The sequence below is a fragment of the Felis catus genome, chromosome D1, assembly GCF_018350175.1.
Source record: "Felis catus isolate Fca126 chromosome D1, F.catus_Fca126_mat1.0, whole genome shotgun sequence".
In the NCBI taxonomy this organism is placed as follows: domain Eukaryota; kingdom Metazoa; phylum Chordata; class Mammalia; order Carnivora; family Felidae; genus Felis; species Felis catus.
Genome location: NC_058377.1, coordinates 98,951,292 through 98,967,468, shown reverse-complemented (window position 1 = coordinate 98,967,468; position 16,177 = coordinate 98,951,292). Strand labels below are relative to the sequence as shown.

Below are 16,177 nucleotides of genomic sequence, written 5' to 3'. Positions count from 1 at the left end.
AATACCAAAATTAATAGAAAGGCAAGATAAGATCTTGTATTCCTAAATTCAGAAAACAAAAAAATAAGTAAAGAAATTTAAAATATAACAGTAGATATTTTAAAAATTCGGCAGGATTGGAAAGGTCAAAAATATTCACAGTAAGAACAACAACCAAAAAATATGGAAGAGAGAAAGATAAGAAAATTAGAGCATGAAGCCATAAGATCCAATGCCTGAATAACAACAGTTCCAGAGACAGACATGAGAAAATATCAAACACATAATTCAGTAAAACTTCTCGGAACTGAAAGATATCAATTTCTATGTTGAAAGGATCTCAAGACAATAAATGAAAAAAGATCTACACCAATAGACATCTTTATGAAATATCACAAATCAAAATGGCATTAAATTTCTCAACAGCAATATAAAAAGCTAAAAAGGGAGACATGCCTTAAAAACTCTAAGGGAAAATTATCTCCAACATAGAATTTTATACCTACACAAACTATCCATCAAATGTAAGGGTAGTATAAAGACATTTTCACGGACACAAGATCCTCCAAATCTTATTTTGCATGCACCTTTTCTCAGAAAGCTACTGGAGGATGCCACATAACAAAAGGAAGGAGTATATAAGGAAAAAGGTAAACACAGGCTTCAAGAAATATGGAATATAACTTGAGAGAGATAAGTAATATACATGATAAGGATAGAAGATTTAGAGAGCAACCAGACAAGACTGAAATAGGAGGACCACTTAGGTGAAGGAGTGCTTCAGGAGAGTTCTCATAGAGAAAATAAATTGAAACTTGGAGAACACCTGATGTGTCTGCATAAACTGAGAGAAGACTGACCTCCAGTCTTCTGGAGTTTAGGGATAAATTAGAGACAAATTTATACAAAACCAACCAAATAAAAGACAAGGCAATTATTTACAGGAAAAAGGGGGAAAAAACTATGTAAAAAGGGTAAATGTAATCATAGTGTACTACATAACTAATATATACATACCATTTCCATAGTCATAATAAACACTGAATACTGACTTAACCAAAAATCATAATTTTATTAGAAGGATAGGAGAAATGGAAGTTTTAGGGGGTATAAAAGCACTGAATCCATCACAGGAAGTCATTAGATCACATCTAAATCTTTTTTTTTTTTAATGTTTATTTATTTTGACATAGAGAGAGAGAGACAGAGCATGAGTGGGGGAGGAGCAGAGAGAGAGGGAGACACAGAATCTGAAGCAGGCTCCAGGCTCCGAGCTGCCAGCACAGAGCCCAACACGGGGCTCGAACTCACAGACCGCGAGATCATGACCTGAGCCAAAGTTGGACGCTCCACCAACTGAGCCATTCAGGCGCCCCTCATCTAGAGCTCTTCTTAAAAGAAGCAGCTTAAACATGCTATTTAAAAATATGCAGCAGGGCACCTGGGTGGCTCAGTCGGTGGAGCGTCCGACTTCGGCTCAGGTCATGATCTCACAGCTCATGAGTTTGAGCCCCGTGTTGGGCTCTGTGCTGACAGCTCGGAGCCTGGATCCTGTTTCAGATTCTGTGTCTCCCTCTCTCTCTGCCCCTCCCCCACTCGCGCTCTGTCTCAAAAATAAATAAACATTAAAAAAATATTTTTTAAATATGCAGCAAAAAAGCAAAAGAAACAGTGAAAAAAATTTAAAATAGTCTCTTATGAGGAGTGGGACTTAGAGGGGAGAAGTTTGTGACGTATGGTACTGCTGTGTTTTGTTAAAATTCTTCAGATCTGGGGTGCCTGGGTGGCTCAGTCAGTTAAGCGTCCAACTTTGGCTCAGGTCATGATCTCACAGGCCATGGGTTCAAGCCCTGCATCGGGCTCTGTGCTGACAGCTCAGAGCCTGGAGCGTGCTTCAGATTCTGTGTCTCCCTCTCTCTCTCTCTGCCCCATTCCCCACTCGCATTCTGTCTTCCTCTCTCTCAAAAATAAATATTAAAAAAAAAAAAAACTCGTTCAATCTACTTTGCCAGTAAAATTCTGTAGCTAATAAAAATAAACATTAAATTTTTATTTAAAAAAATTTTTTTAACATTTATTCATTTTTGAAAGGCAGAAAGACAGAGCGTGAATGGGGGAGGGGCACATAGAGAGGGAGACGCAGAAACAGAAGCAGGCTCCAGGCTCCGACCTGTCAGCACAGAGCCCGACCCGGGGCTCGAACTCAGGGACCGCGAGATCATGACCTGTGCCGAAATCAGCCGCTTAATGGACTGGGCCATCCAGGTGCCCCAAACATTAAAATTTTTAAAATGTGCTCTTTGGATCTTCCCTCTCCTTGTCCATTATTTGTAACATGTTGTTTTCCTAACAGTTTTTTTAGTTTTTCATTTGTTTCATCTAGTTATGATTGTAATATTTTTATATTTTTTCTTTCACCAATTTACACAGCCAACTTTATTTGTTAATGTTCTCCGTTACTGTTTTCCCAATTGTTTTATTTATGTGTCTTCACTTCAAATGTCTGAGTGCTGCCAGATTTCTTATATTTGTGCCTTTCTTCTTTCCCACAGCAACAAATACAAACTTCCTTTGCTCTCCTAAGCCTTTTACTTCTGTTTCTCTAACTTTGAGAACAAAACCCTGAAAATCCTACTTCAAAGACAAAGAAGAGGTGGTCAGGTAAAGAATATCAACTTTCAGCTCTATTTCTAAGCTTAATTCTGTCCTTCACCTTCCTTATTTTCCATCTCTGTTGGTCAAATACAATTATTCCTTGTAGAGTCAGAGTTTTTTCCTTTTTCTTTTTATTGAGCTATAAGTGACATGTAACTTATTAGTTTCAAGGGTACAGCATAATGATTTGGTATTTGTATATATTACAAAATGATCACAATAAGTCTAGTTAATAATATATCACCACACACAATTACAATTTTTTTTTCTGATGACAACTTTTAAGCTCTCTCAGCAACTTTTAAATATACAATACAGTATTATTAACTATAGTCACCATGCTGTCCATTACATCCCCAGGACTTACTGTATAACTGGAAGTTTGTACCTTTTTCAACAACTGCCAATCTGTTCTCTGTACCTATGAGTCTAATTTATTTTTAGATTCCACATATTAGTGAGATCATATGGTATTTGTCTTTGTCTGCTTTATTTAACTTAGCATAATGCCCTCAAGGTCCATCCATGTTGCAAATGACAGGATTTCCTTCTCTTTTTATTGCTGAATAATCCTTGGAGAGTCCTTTTAAGACCATCTTAGGATCCGACTTCTCAATTGGGAATTGATGTTACTTGAGAAAAATGTTACCTATAAATTGCTTTCAGGTATAATAAAATGTTTGTCCATACTAATTATAATAATGACATTGTATTATGTTTTATAAATATATAAAAAAACATTTATCCATATTTGAAGATCAATAAAATTTGTTGGACTCAAATATTTTTTATATTTATATTTCATTTATTTATTTATTTGAGAGAGAGAGAGAGAGAGAGTGTGTATGTGTTGTACAAGAAGAGAGGGGGAGAAGGAGAGAGAGAATCCCAAGCAGGCTCTGCTGTCAGCACACAGTCCGACACGGGGTTGAACTGTGAGACCATGACCCGAGCCGAAACCAGGAGCCAGACACTTAACCAACTGAGCCACCCAGGTGCCCCTAGGACTCAAATATTTTCAAAGATCTTAAAACAGTTTAGAGATTAGGCAGAATGCCCATAATGCCTAATGGATAAATGTGGCCCTGGTTCCCACCTTCAAAATAACCTTTACCTCTAACGTAAGGGAAGGGAAACAAAAATAATATAAAAACAGGGAGGGGGACAAAACATAAGAGACTCATAAATATGGAGAACAAACAGAGGGTTGCTGGAGGGGTTGTGGGAGGGGGGATGGGCTAAATGGGTAAGGGGCACTAAGGAATCTACTCCTGAAATCATTGTTGCACTAAATGCTAACTAACTTGGATGTAAATTTAAAAAAATAAAATAAAATCAAAATAACCTTCACCTCTGCCCTTGATCCCAAAGCTCCTTCTCACCTCTTCTGAAAACATATTCAGTGAATCATCCTTTCCTTCTCCTAGATCTTCCCTCTGTCCTTCTAAAATGGCTCCTTTTCCTTCAGCCTATACACATATTCCAGTCTCTCATCTAAAAAGCTAAAAACAACAAAATCTCTCTACTCTTGCTATCACCCCCTCTCCTTTTCCTTCCCCAAACAACCAAACTTCTGGGGAAAAAATTTTGAACCTACCTATTGTCTCAACTCATTCGCTCTTCCCCTTTACTCCTCCATCCAGGAAAATCTGGCATCCTGCCACACTGCTCCAATGAAACTTCTCGCCTAATGCCACTAACAACCTCCTTGGCAGCTCTTATCTTGTTTGACCTCTATGAGGCAACTGATATTACTGAACACTCCCTCCATCTTGAAACTCACTCCACCTCCAGTTTCTGTGGCATCACCTTTTCCTCGTTCTCCTAAATCTTCTACTAATCATTCTGAGTCTAGGAAGATTAATATCTTTATATATAGTAAAACAGGCTCTCTGAAGACAAGATTTACACTCCTACAATGGGTCTCTAACTCCCAATTAAAAAAAAAAATGTGGCAGCAAAGTAACCACCAACACCCAGCAACCAACACAATTATAAAGAACTAAAACCCTAACATTACATATGCTCACGAAAGTGTAGAAAGGGACTATTCTGATTAGTTGGAAATGTCTACAAAGGACAGGGAACTGATACAAGAGAAATGACAAGAGACAGAGTTAAGAAAGAAAAAGAATGGAGAACAAGGATAAGGGATGAACTATCTCTGTACTTTGAAAGGCAGAGGTAGGGGACAAAAGTTAAACACCCACCAGTGCATCCATGCTTCAGCTATGAATCAGGGCAATTAGCTACCAACAATATACCTCACTTTCAGTGGAGGAGACATCTCCACTGTAAACACTAGGTATGCCAGATTACAGTTTGCTTCCCCCAAAATCTGTGCTCCCATTCTTGCACATGATTGTCTGGCTGAATTTCAATTCCCAGGCTCCTTTGCAACTAGAAAGTAATTTCTCACCTATGAAATGTGAGCACAAGGTGTGTTTGTAACTTCTGCCTGACTTGCTTAAAAGGTGTTTACCCTGGAGTCCTTCCTTCTCCTTCTGCTTTCTATTCGCTGGAAGTGGCTACAACGGAGGAGTCCAAGGAAACCTTGTGTCTCAAATCTTACGAAAGTACTACAACGGAAGAAGAGATGTCAGTGATAACTTTGTCATTAAAAAAGATAAATCATTTTCTGGTGTCCCTTTTCTAAACATAAAAATCAAAGCTGTGTGTGTGTGTGTGTGTGTGTGTGTGTGTTTTACTTGGCTGAGTTAAAGAACTTTCCACTTGAGGAGCCTGATGTCAGGTCCTTCAAAAATAATTATTTTCCCTTAACTACTAGGAAATATGATAAGAAAAAGTTCACAATGTGAGACAAGTCAACTACTTCTTTTCCTTGTGAGTTTCTCCTTTAGAAATATGAAATCAAAAACAAATATTTACTGGAAGAGCAAAGGTCAAAACAGTCCCTATGTCCAGACATGGCAACAAAGATTAGCAAGACTTCACAGGCTATTCATAGGCATAACCTTGATGAGAAAAAAGGCAGGACCATTCTCCCTGAAGACCTAACCTATTTTCTTCTACTTATATATTTATAGTTCTGTACATGCCAACCCTTGAAGACGAGGCAAAAGATTGACTGAGTATGTAAGGCTTTGTAAGTTAACCATGAGTCTAAATATCAGGCTTGGTGGTTGACAGACTATCAAAAAAGACAATTTTGGGTCTTATTAAATAGCTTAAGATATTTGATATAGATTAATTCATCCTCTCAGCTCCCTGTGAGGTGGGTTTTATCAACTCCATTTTGGGGGTAAATTTGATCAAGGAGAATAATAGCCTTTTCCATATACAAAATGCCTTCCTTATAAAGAGCTCCACATATTTATTTTCTCAGTATTCTAACATTCCTGCAAGGTAGGTGGTAATATTACCTTCTCCTTTCTTATAGGTAAAATGCTATGGCTCAAGGAGCTTGATGACTTACACGGTAGCCTATATTTTACCCACTAACTAGAACATACTGCTTGGGATTGACACCAGACCACGGACTCAAGTTTGAACTGCACATAATTCAAAAGTGTCAAGCTTCTAGTTTTCTCTATAGCCATCTTTCAATACATCACATTCCAAAAAGGATTGGGGTCATGCTTGTTGTTTAAGCTCATGTGTGCACTGTTTATAAAGCTTATTATCGTTTCTCTAAATTGAACTATTTAAGTTTTGTCTAAATGCCCAAAAGCTAAATTATTTTTTGTTTACTGTCTGTGCACTAGCATTGTAAATGATGTCATCAGGAATGTACAGAACTCTTAGACAAAGCTGCAGGGCCGATAAAAGCAACTCACTTTGGGAAAAATGCATTTCTTCTTCTTCCTTTTTTTTTTCTTTTCTTCTTCTTCTTTTTTTTTTTTTTTTTTTTTTTTTTGAAGTAGGCATCACACAAAAAGATGACTCATTAAGCCCAAAAGGGTTGACTCCACCATGTGAGGGCTTCTTATGCAGTCCTCTACAAAGAGACCTGAGTGGCAGCATGAGGCCTCCTCTTCTGTGCATTTCCCTCCAGGCAGAATGTGCATTTGTGTGGCTACATACACAATTATAATCTCCCCTGAAAGGCAATTCCTTCCATATGACAGGCTGAACAGTGGCCTGAGTGCTAGCCTCATGTTGCCTGTGCAGTTAACATGCTGACATTCCAGACACATTTAATCTCTCCTTTCTGAGAAACTAAGATGGAACAGAAGAAGTGAAGCTGGAAAAAAGTCCGCACAGAGAGAAAGGAGGCCAGCCCGAGCGCCCAAATTCACTTTCTCATGGGCTGAGCTTCTTTGTGTGCTGTCTACTTCCGTGTCAACTTGCAGGACTTTGGGGCATGAGAACCATGGAGCCGAGTGGTTCTGGCAGCCTCTCCATTTGACAAGCAAAGCCAAAGACATGTGGCCTTTGGTACATTTCACATTCAAAAGTGTGATTGTTTCAAACATGCCTATTTTTAAATATATAATTTTCCTATTTAGCACACGTTGAATATAAGTTGGCCACAGGAGGAGTACTGCCACACAATTAAGGGAAAAAAAAAGGCAATGGCCCTGATGCAGCCCTATCCCTGCCAGATACCTCTGTTTACTGGGGGCAAGTGGGGGCTATCCCAGGTGAGAGAAGCCTGAGTTTAACAAACACCTGATATGAAGGCCTGGGCACAAACAGATTTCTGTCTGAGATTACAGAAACTGAAGCTTGTGTTTTATCACAATTACCTGTAATCTCAGGGCCAGATAATAGTATTAACAAGACCTTGAGCTACACAATAGGACAGCTGGAAAAAGGCTCTTACTCTCCAAAGAACAGTGCTTTTAAAAAGCTAATTCAATGAAGAAAAAGAAAGGGCTCTGAAAGTGCCTTCTCAAACAATATTTACTTTTACTGGGTTCCTACTAATCAAACAAAACTTAGTCAAAAGCTTTTATGAAAAATACATTTGATGATTTCAGCAGTAATTGCTTTGTTCAAAGAAAGGTGCTTAAGAGAAAACATAGCTAATGGGATCAGTAATTTGGTAAGTTCAGATGTGTTTGGGAAAATCCCTCCTCTCTTTGATAAATCATTAAAATGCTGCTCAGATAAATGTGTTTTGACTTGAAATTCCAATCATAGAATGAGCTATTTCCTACAGCCCCTAGGGAAGCAGTACAGGGGCAATCCCAACACAGAGAACCCAGAGACTAGTTTGTGAGGGTAATTCCAGTCTTAATCAAAGCATTTTATTCTGCCCAACTACAGGATGGGATCTCATGGAGATGCCCCAAGAGTGTATAAAATGTCCTTCCTTCTTAAAATACCATTTTTAAAAAATGGGTTAAATCTTATTATTATGTAACCAAACAGTAGAAACTATGGCATAAACCATGAAACTATCCTTAGGGATAATTAGAGTATAAAACCAGAAGGATCCGGGGTATAACCAGAAGGATCCGGGGTATAAAACCAGAAGGATCCAGGGCACATCTTAACCAGTCATCCTTTTTTGCTCATCCTTGGAAGGAGGGGAAAAAAGCCTAGTGTCTCTCCATAGTAGAAATTTAATAACTATTTGTTGAACTGGATTTTTCTCTCTCTTTTTAAGAAAAAAATTATTCTGCTACTTAAAGCAGACCATCCATTTAACAATTGAGCACTTAATTTGAGCCAAGCACTGTGCTAGATTTTCGAGATACTGAGAGAATAAGCCTGCCTTTATCACTTACATTCTAGTAGAACCAGACAATAACCAAGTATACAAATAGATAAGATAACAGTGATAAGTGTAAGAAGGATATAAACAGGATGATGGACTTAATCATTTTTCTCATCTTTTATTACTTTTTTAAATTTTTCTTTAGTTTATTTATTTATCTTGAGAGAGAGAGAGAGAGAGCGTGAGAGAGAGAGAGAGAGCATGCATGAGTGGGGACGGGCAGAAAGAGAGGGAGAGAGAGAATCCCAAGCAGGCTCTGAGCTGCCAATGCAGAACCTGACTCAGGGCTCTATCCCATGAACCATGAGATCATGACCTCAGCTGAAACCAAGAGTTGGTTGCTCAACCAACTATGCCTCCTAAAATTACTCCTTCACCAACTATGCCTCCTAAAATTACTCCTTTAGCAAACGTGATATTTGTGTAAACAAAAGTGATTCCTAACTTTTGGACAGCAGTTGGAGGAGAGATTTTAATATTACTTAAATATATAAATGATAAGGTCAAAAGTTTACAGAATTGTTTGAAGACCCCAGAATAACAATGAAATCATCTGCAATTTAGTTACCTTGGAGAAACGGGAATGGGGGGGAGGGTCAGGAACAACATGCCTTAGAACTCATTTGCTCTTTTTTTTCCCCAATAAAAACATATTTATCACATTTATCAAATGGCTTACAGAATCCCTGGAAAGGCAGAAGAAACAGAGTCTAGGCTGAATATCCAGGAACAACTCCCAGAGGCACATCCCAGACCTGGGCCACTTAGGGAGCCGCTGCCCTGCCATGACTGAGAAGCTGCCAACCGAACCGGGAAAGCAGCAAGACAGCAGAACACATGCAGCCCACCCCCTCTACAACAGCACTCATGCCACTGTCACCTTATGTTATTGTCATCTGGGAGTATGTCCCATCTCCTATGTATGGCATTAAGTTTCCCAGGAGGGACGCTTTATATTCATGTTTTGCTATATATATAGACAGGGTATTCAGGAAAGAAGGAACAATTAGGAAGAAAGGAAAATGAGAAGGGGGGAAAGAAGAAGTGATTTTGTGAACATGTTCGTTACTATTTTAAAGTGATCAGTTCTGGGGCATCTGGGTGACTCAGTCGGTTAAGCGTCAGACTCTTGACTGTGGCTCAGGTCTGATATCAGGGTTGGTAGATCAAGTTCCATGTCTCCGTGCTGAGTGTGGACCCTGCTTAAGATTCTCTCTCTCCCTCTGCCTTTCTCCCCTGCTTGCGTGTGCACTCTCTCTCTCTCTCTAAAAAAAAAAAAAAAAAGATTAAAAAAACTTTTTAAAAACCTTCCAGTTTTAAAGCAACTAGTTTTATCTAGTTTCTAAAGATTCAGGAAGTCAGTGTAACATCTATAATATTTTATTTCATTTCCTTTCTGCAACAATCCAAGCACTTTAAAGCCTTAAGCGCATTTCTGCTAGTTTATTACAAATAGCAATGTTTCCTAGCATATGGTTGGGTTTGGAAGATTCATTAGTGATATTCAAATAAAAATAAGTTTTCTTATCAGGATTCATCCAAAAGCAAAAAAATTAATTAATTAAAAGTGTCTGGCAGTAAGACAAGTATATCATGTGCTATGATACCAGCAAATACAAAAAACAGTAATAAGATTAGTAACACGTAAGAGTCTTCTACATAGAAAGAATTGTATGTCAGAACCTCTGCCAAGGCTTGAAGAAATTGTATTAACCTTGAGGCTGGAAGGGACTATATTAGTGACTGTTGGATGTTGTCTTAGTCCAGGTACTCTGAGAAGCAACACCAAGACAGGATCAGACATGTAAGAGATAATACTGGGGGGAAAACCCACAAGGCAAATGGGGAGGGAGCCACAGGAGGCTGGGATTGCTGACCGATGACAATGACCCTTTAGAGTGAGAGAGAGAGATGGAGAGGGGGAGAAAGAGAATTTAGACTACAGTGCAATGGGAGTCTTCCAGGCAAAGTCACCATCAAAACAATCAGTCACATATCTCATAGCAGTGGGTCTGTCCAACCCAGCCACTGGCTGGAAGCAGCTTGTGGGAAGTGTGATCTCAGTGTGAACAAGGTGTTGGATTCAGAGCTGGAGTTGAAAGTTAATTACCCTCCCTTCCCCACAGCAGGATATCTGAGAGTCACACTTTAATGGCTGCCACAGATGCATTATATGCTTTTATAAAAAGTATAGTTATAATAATTGTTAATACTTATTGAGCACCTTCGCAGGTGCTCTAAAAGAAAAGATATCTTACTCATCTTTGTATACTCTCTTTTCACAATGTAGACACAATGCAGCAGCCAAGCAGTGCTCTAAAAGTTCACATGTATGGATGCAGTAAGTACTATTATTATCTACAGCTTGCAGATAAGGGAACTAAGGCGCAGAGAGGTTAAGTAACTTCTTCAAAATCACACAGCTACCCAAAGTACACAAATTACCCTCAATAAAACTCTCCCGAATAGATTACTTTTAGAGGTGACATTCTTCATTGCTAGCCTCTGCGAGATGAGTCTTGTGGCAAGAGACAACTGGAATTTTACTATTCCCAAACCCATCCTGATTCCTAGGATGCCCCCTCCTGGCAGAAATGTTAAATTAAGCACTTGAAATCACCTGAACTTACTCCAGGATCCATGCATAGGTCTATATGCAATAGTTGGAGCCACAATTTTGGAGTCACTCAAGATATTTATAGCACAGAGTTTAACAATATGGACTCGGATTACTGGGTTAGAATTCTGCCTCCTTGGCTTACTAACTAGTTTTTCAATATTTTTATGCTGCAGTTTCCTCATCTGTCAAATGGAGATAACAATTAAAATTATCTTCATGTGCGTTAATATATGTAAAGCACTTAAAATGTTACTGGTGCATAATAAATGCTTAATTCCTTTTTTTTTTTTTTTAGTGCTTAATTAAGTCTTAATAGTTGCTGCTAGCTGCTCACATTTAGGGTACCCTAAAATAAGATTATTCACATTTGATTTAACATATGTTTGCATTAAGTGTCTACATTGTGAAAGGCAAGTATACAATGATGAGTAAAATACAACTCCTGTTCTCAGGAAACTTATTTGCAACTAATGAACTTTTTTTTTTTAATGTTTATTTATTTTTGACAGAGAGAGAGAGAGAGAGAGAGAGAGCGAGCGAGCATGAGCGGGGGAGGGGCAGAGAGAGAGGGAGACACAGAATCTGAAGCAGGCTCCAGGCTCCGAGCTGTCAGCACAGAGCCCGACATGGGGCTCGAACTCACAGACTGTGAGATCATGACCTGAGCTGAAGTCGGACGCTCAACCGACTGAGCCACCCAGACGCCCCACTAATGAACTATTTAAGAGCTCCATTCTTAACAGAGAAACAAAGATCACTGCCCTTTGCAGGCAAGTAAATGTTTTGGTTTGTTTATTTGTATCTTGTTGGTGGAGAAGGGAAAAAAAAGGCTAAGGAATCGACAAACGTGGGTTTGAGCCCTGGCTTTGCTATGCATCATCACCTATATGACTTTGTACAAATGAATGAGCCTTTCTAAGCTTCAGTTTCCTCATTTGTAAAATGAGATGATATTAATCACTACCAAATAGGGGCACCCAGGTGGCTCAGTTGGTTAAACGTCCGACTGTGGGTCAGATCATGATGTCTTGGTTTGTGAGTTCGAGCTCCACATCAGGCTCTTGCTGTCAACACAGAGCCTGCTTCAGAGCCTCTGTCCCTCTCTCTCTGCCCACCCCCCTGCTGCGCTCTCTCTCAAAAATAAACAAACATTTTTTAAAAATGTAAAAAAAAAAAAAAACCACAACAACTACCAAATGGGACGAACAATACCCACTTTGTGTCGTGGTTGTGAAGAATAAGTGAGATAAGGCACGGTGCTAAGTACGTACAAAGTGCTTAAAAACCGTAACTTAAAAAAACTATCCAACTTACTGTGATTCCTCTAAAAGTAGAGCCTCCAAAGGAAAGAGATCATCTCTGGTTTCCTAGAATTATCTATTATGCCAACCTAATACCAAACTTAGTGAGAGTAAGCAGTTTCCATGGAAACTGAAGAGGCAACTTGGAGCATGAGTGAAAGCAGGCACCTCACCAAATTAGGTGAAGTAAAAAAGAAACTTCACACCCTCATGCTTATACTCAGGTCAGCACGTAGGTGGTGTGTTTTGCAAACCTGGGACCAGAACAGGCTGCCCTTCGGCTCTAGAGAGTTCTCCACACCCAACCAGATACACAGACACACCTCAGCCTCTGGCAGAAGCTTCCAATAAGTAGATTTCATAAGGCTGGAAATCTTTCAAGGGTTCTATCCTTATTTCATCTCCTTACCAGACTCTCTTCTATTCAGCCCTCGGCATTAACACAACTTCTGTCATTACATTCTGATGACTGCAGGCATGAACATCATTGAGTTGCTTCTGTAATGATGATCTTAAGATGCTGAGCCATTCCAGACCATGATTACAGGTTCCTAATCCACAAAGTCAGCAGGGAATGGATCAGTTTACCCAACTGATGAAAGATTGTTTTCTTCACTAATAGTCAAAAAGGCAAATATAAGGCCTGGTTAGCAGACAGAAAGGGAAATCTACAGATACTCACTGAATAGACATCACTGTAATTTCTATCGTAACACTAAAAAGAGATCTCCCAACACATGTACCAAGGGGTGCTCAGCTTTGGCTTTTCTGTTTCACTGAATGCCTAGAGTTTTCCTGTCCTTGCAATTTTCTTTTCTCTGTATGTATTTTCTCTAGGCCTATACACGTAAGTGACTTTATAAGAAAAAAAAAAAAAAGAAAGAAAGAAAGAAACCAAAAAGATAAAACTCTCTACAGGTATTTAAATTTTTTAAGCCAGGAAATATTTTATTAATCTATGAAGAATGTTTTCAGAGCGCCTCGGTAGTTCAGTCAGTGACGTGTCTGACTCTTGATTTCAGCTTAGGTCATCACCAACCATAAGATCTCATGAGATGGAGCCCTACTTCAGGCTCCGTTCGCTGGGAGCACACAGCCTACTTGGGATTTTCTCTCTCCTTCTCTCTCTCTTCCCCTCCCCCGCTCACACGCTTGCATGATCGTGCTCCTTCTCTCCGTCTCAAAATAAACATTCAAAAAAGAGAGAGTGGTTTTCAATGGTCATTAAATTGAGGGTGAATACTTCAAAACAGCCTATACGTAAAATAGAGCAAACTATAATGGATAGAGGTTGTTCTCAACTAAAAACAAACGCATTTCAGCACAGTTGTAGGGTTTGATGAATCATGAGGAGGCCAGTGAGGAGTATGACTCTGTTTAGGGCAGTATGAATGTCCAGATGCTGAATGGGACAGGGAGTTAAGACACTTGATTATGCAACAGAGCCTGAAGAAGCACTTGCTCAGGGTTCAAACATTAGGTGGACAGGTGGAGAGTGAAACTTTTTTTAATCAACTTGGGACTTTGATTCTGTTTGTAGATTCATTATCAGCACTGCCACTTGCCACTGAATTAGTCTTCCTGAAAAAGTCACTATGGAGGGATCACCAACTTCTATTCACTAAAGCACTATATTTAAAATATGCTAAGCCTTTGAGGTATATCATTTAAACAGCAAACATCTAAAGGACTGAACAATGGACCAGGCTTTTCAAATATTTTATAGATTCATTGAATACTGGATAAATAAGATAAAAATACATAAAATCCTTTGCAAAAGTCTAGGCATTGCTAGACACTGATATTATTATTCATTGGATACAAAGTTATCTGTGATAAAACTATGTCCTTTTGGGGCGCCTGGGTGGCTTAGTCGGTTAAACGTCCGACTTCGGCTGGGGTCACGATCTCGCGGTCCGTGAGTTCGAGCCCCGCGTCGGGCTCTGGGCTGATGGCTCAGAGCCTGGAGCCTGCTTCCGATTCTGTGTCTCCCTCTCTCTCTGCCCCTCCCCCCGTTCATGCTCTGTCTCTCTCTGTCTCAAAGATAAATAAAATGTTAAAAAAAAATTTTTTTTAAATAAAATAAAAACTAAAAAAAAAAAAACTATGCCCTTTTGACTAATTAATGGATGTGGTCAAGTAACCTTTTTCTCTCTCTCTCCATATATACATACATATACATATGTATATACACATATCTATACACTTCTCTCTATATATACCATATACCTTTCAAGAACCAAAGATAAACTTGACAGAAAGATGCTCAATTGCATAAAATAAATGCACACTAAATCCACCCTGGGACTATTTGCCACTTAACAGGTTGAAGACGTTCAAAAATTTTATACATTTTGTTGGAAAGACCATGGGAAAACAGGCATTCTTATATTGCTGACAGCCTCTATGAAGGGCAATTTGGTACTATCTATCAATATGTAAAATGCATATACCCCCCCCCCAAAATAAATAAAAAATAAGATAAAATGTATATGCCTCTGATCCACCAATTCTACTTTGTGGAATTTATCCTTGCGGATATACTAGTAAAGGAGCAAAATTGCAGGTTATTCAGTGGAGTATTTTTAGTGATAGCAAAAGGCTAAAAATAACTTGTCTACCAACAGAGAATTGGTTAAATTATTTAAATTACTATGTAGCTAAAAAAATTTAATTTAAAAAAATTTTTAATGTTTATTCATTTTCGAAAGACAGAGACAGAGCATGAGTGGGGGAGAGACAGAATCCAAAGCAGACCCTAGGCTCTGAGCTGTCAGCACAGAGCCTGATATGGGGCTCTAACTCACAGACCGAGATCATGACCTGAGTGAAGTCAGACGCTTAACTGACTGAGCCACTCAGGCACCCTCAAAAAAAATTTTTTTTAAGAAGGAAGCTTTTGGGGCACCTGGGTGGCTCAGTCAGTTAAGTGCCGGACTTCAGCTCAGGTCATGATCTCACAGTTCATGAGTTCAAGCCCCACATCAGGCTCTGTGCTGACAGCTTAGAACTTGGAGCCTGCTTTGGATTCTGTGTCCCCCTCTCTCTCTGCCCCTCCCCTTCTTGTGCTCTGTCTCTCTGTCTCTCAAAAATAAATAAACACTAAAAAAATTTCTTAAAAAGAAGGAAGCTAAGACCGACATCTTACTCTAAGATCTATTAAATGAAAAAAAAAAGTAGGCACTATATTCTCCCTTAGGTACATAATAAACTAATCTAGAAGGATACGTAGGAAGCCCGTAATAGTGGTTACTGCTATGGTGCTAAAGGTGGAGGAAAATTGGCATTAGGGGAAGGGAGGTGGGAGGAGACTTCACCATAAACTTCTTTATATTTTTAACCCAATTTCCGTATTACCAATTTAGAATTTTAAACCAGAACGTTTTTAATTTAAAAATTTTTATAATACATCTATATGACTATTATTCAGTGATAAAAAAGAAATGAGCTATTGAGCCAGGAAAAGACATAGAGGGCCTGAAATGCATACTGCCAAGTGAAAGAAGCCAATCTGAAAAGGTTGCATACTATAGGACTCCAACTATATGACATTCTGTAAAGCTTCAGAGATAGTAAAATAACATCAGTGGAGGCCATGGGTTGGGGGGGGGGGGTGGGCAGGAGAAAGGATGAATAGGTAGAGCACAGAGGATGCTGAGGGCAGTGAAACTACTCTGCACCATACCGTAACATCAGATACGTGACATACATTAGTCAAAACCCGCAAAACTATACAACACAAAGAATGAGCCCTAATGTAAAGCATGGACTTTGGTTAGGTTCATCAATTATAACAAATGTACTCCACTAATGTCAGATATTAATAGTAGGGGAAACCGAGTCAGGGGGAGAGAGTATATGGGAACCGCTCTGTGTATCTACTTAATTTTATGTAAACTTAGAACTGCCCTAAAAAATAAAGCCTATCATTTTTAA

At 39.0% G+C, this 16,177-nt stretch overlaps 1 protein-coding gene across 4 annotated transcripts in view; it reads right to left on the bottom strand.

Annotated features, from left to right (window-relative positions):
* The window catches only part of CD1H11orf49 (chromosome D1 C11orf49 homolog), a 202,927-nt gene that overhangs the window by 185,906 nt on the left and 844 nt on the right, over nt 1-16,177 (bottom strand). The window lies entirely within an intron of this gene.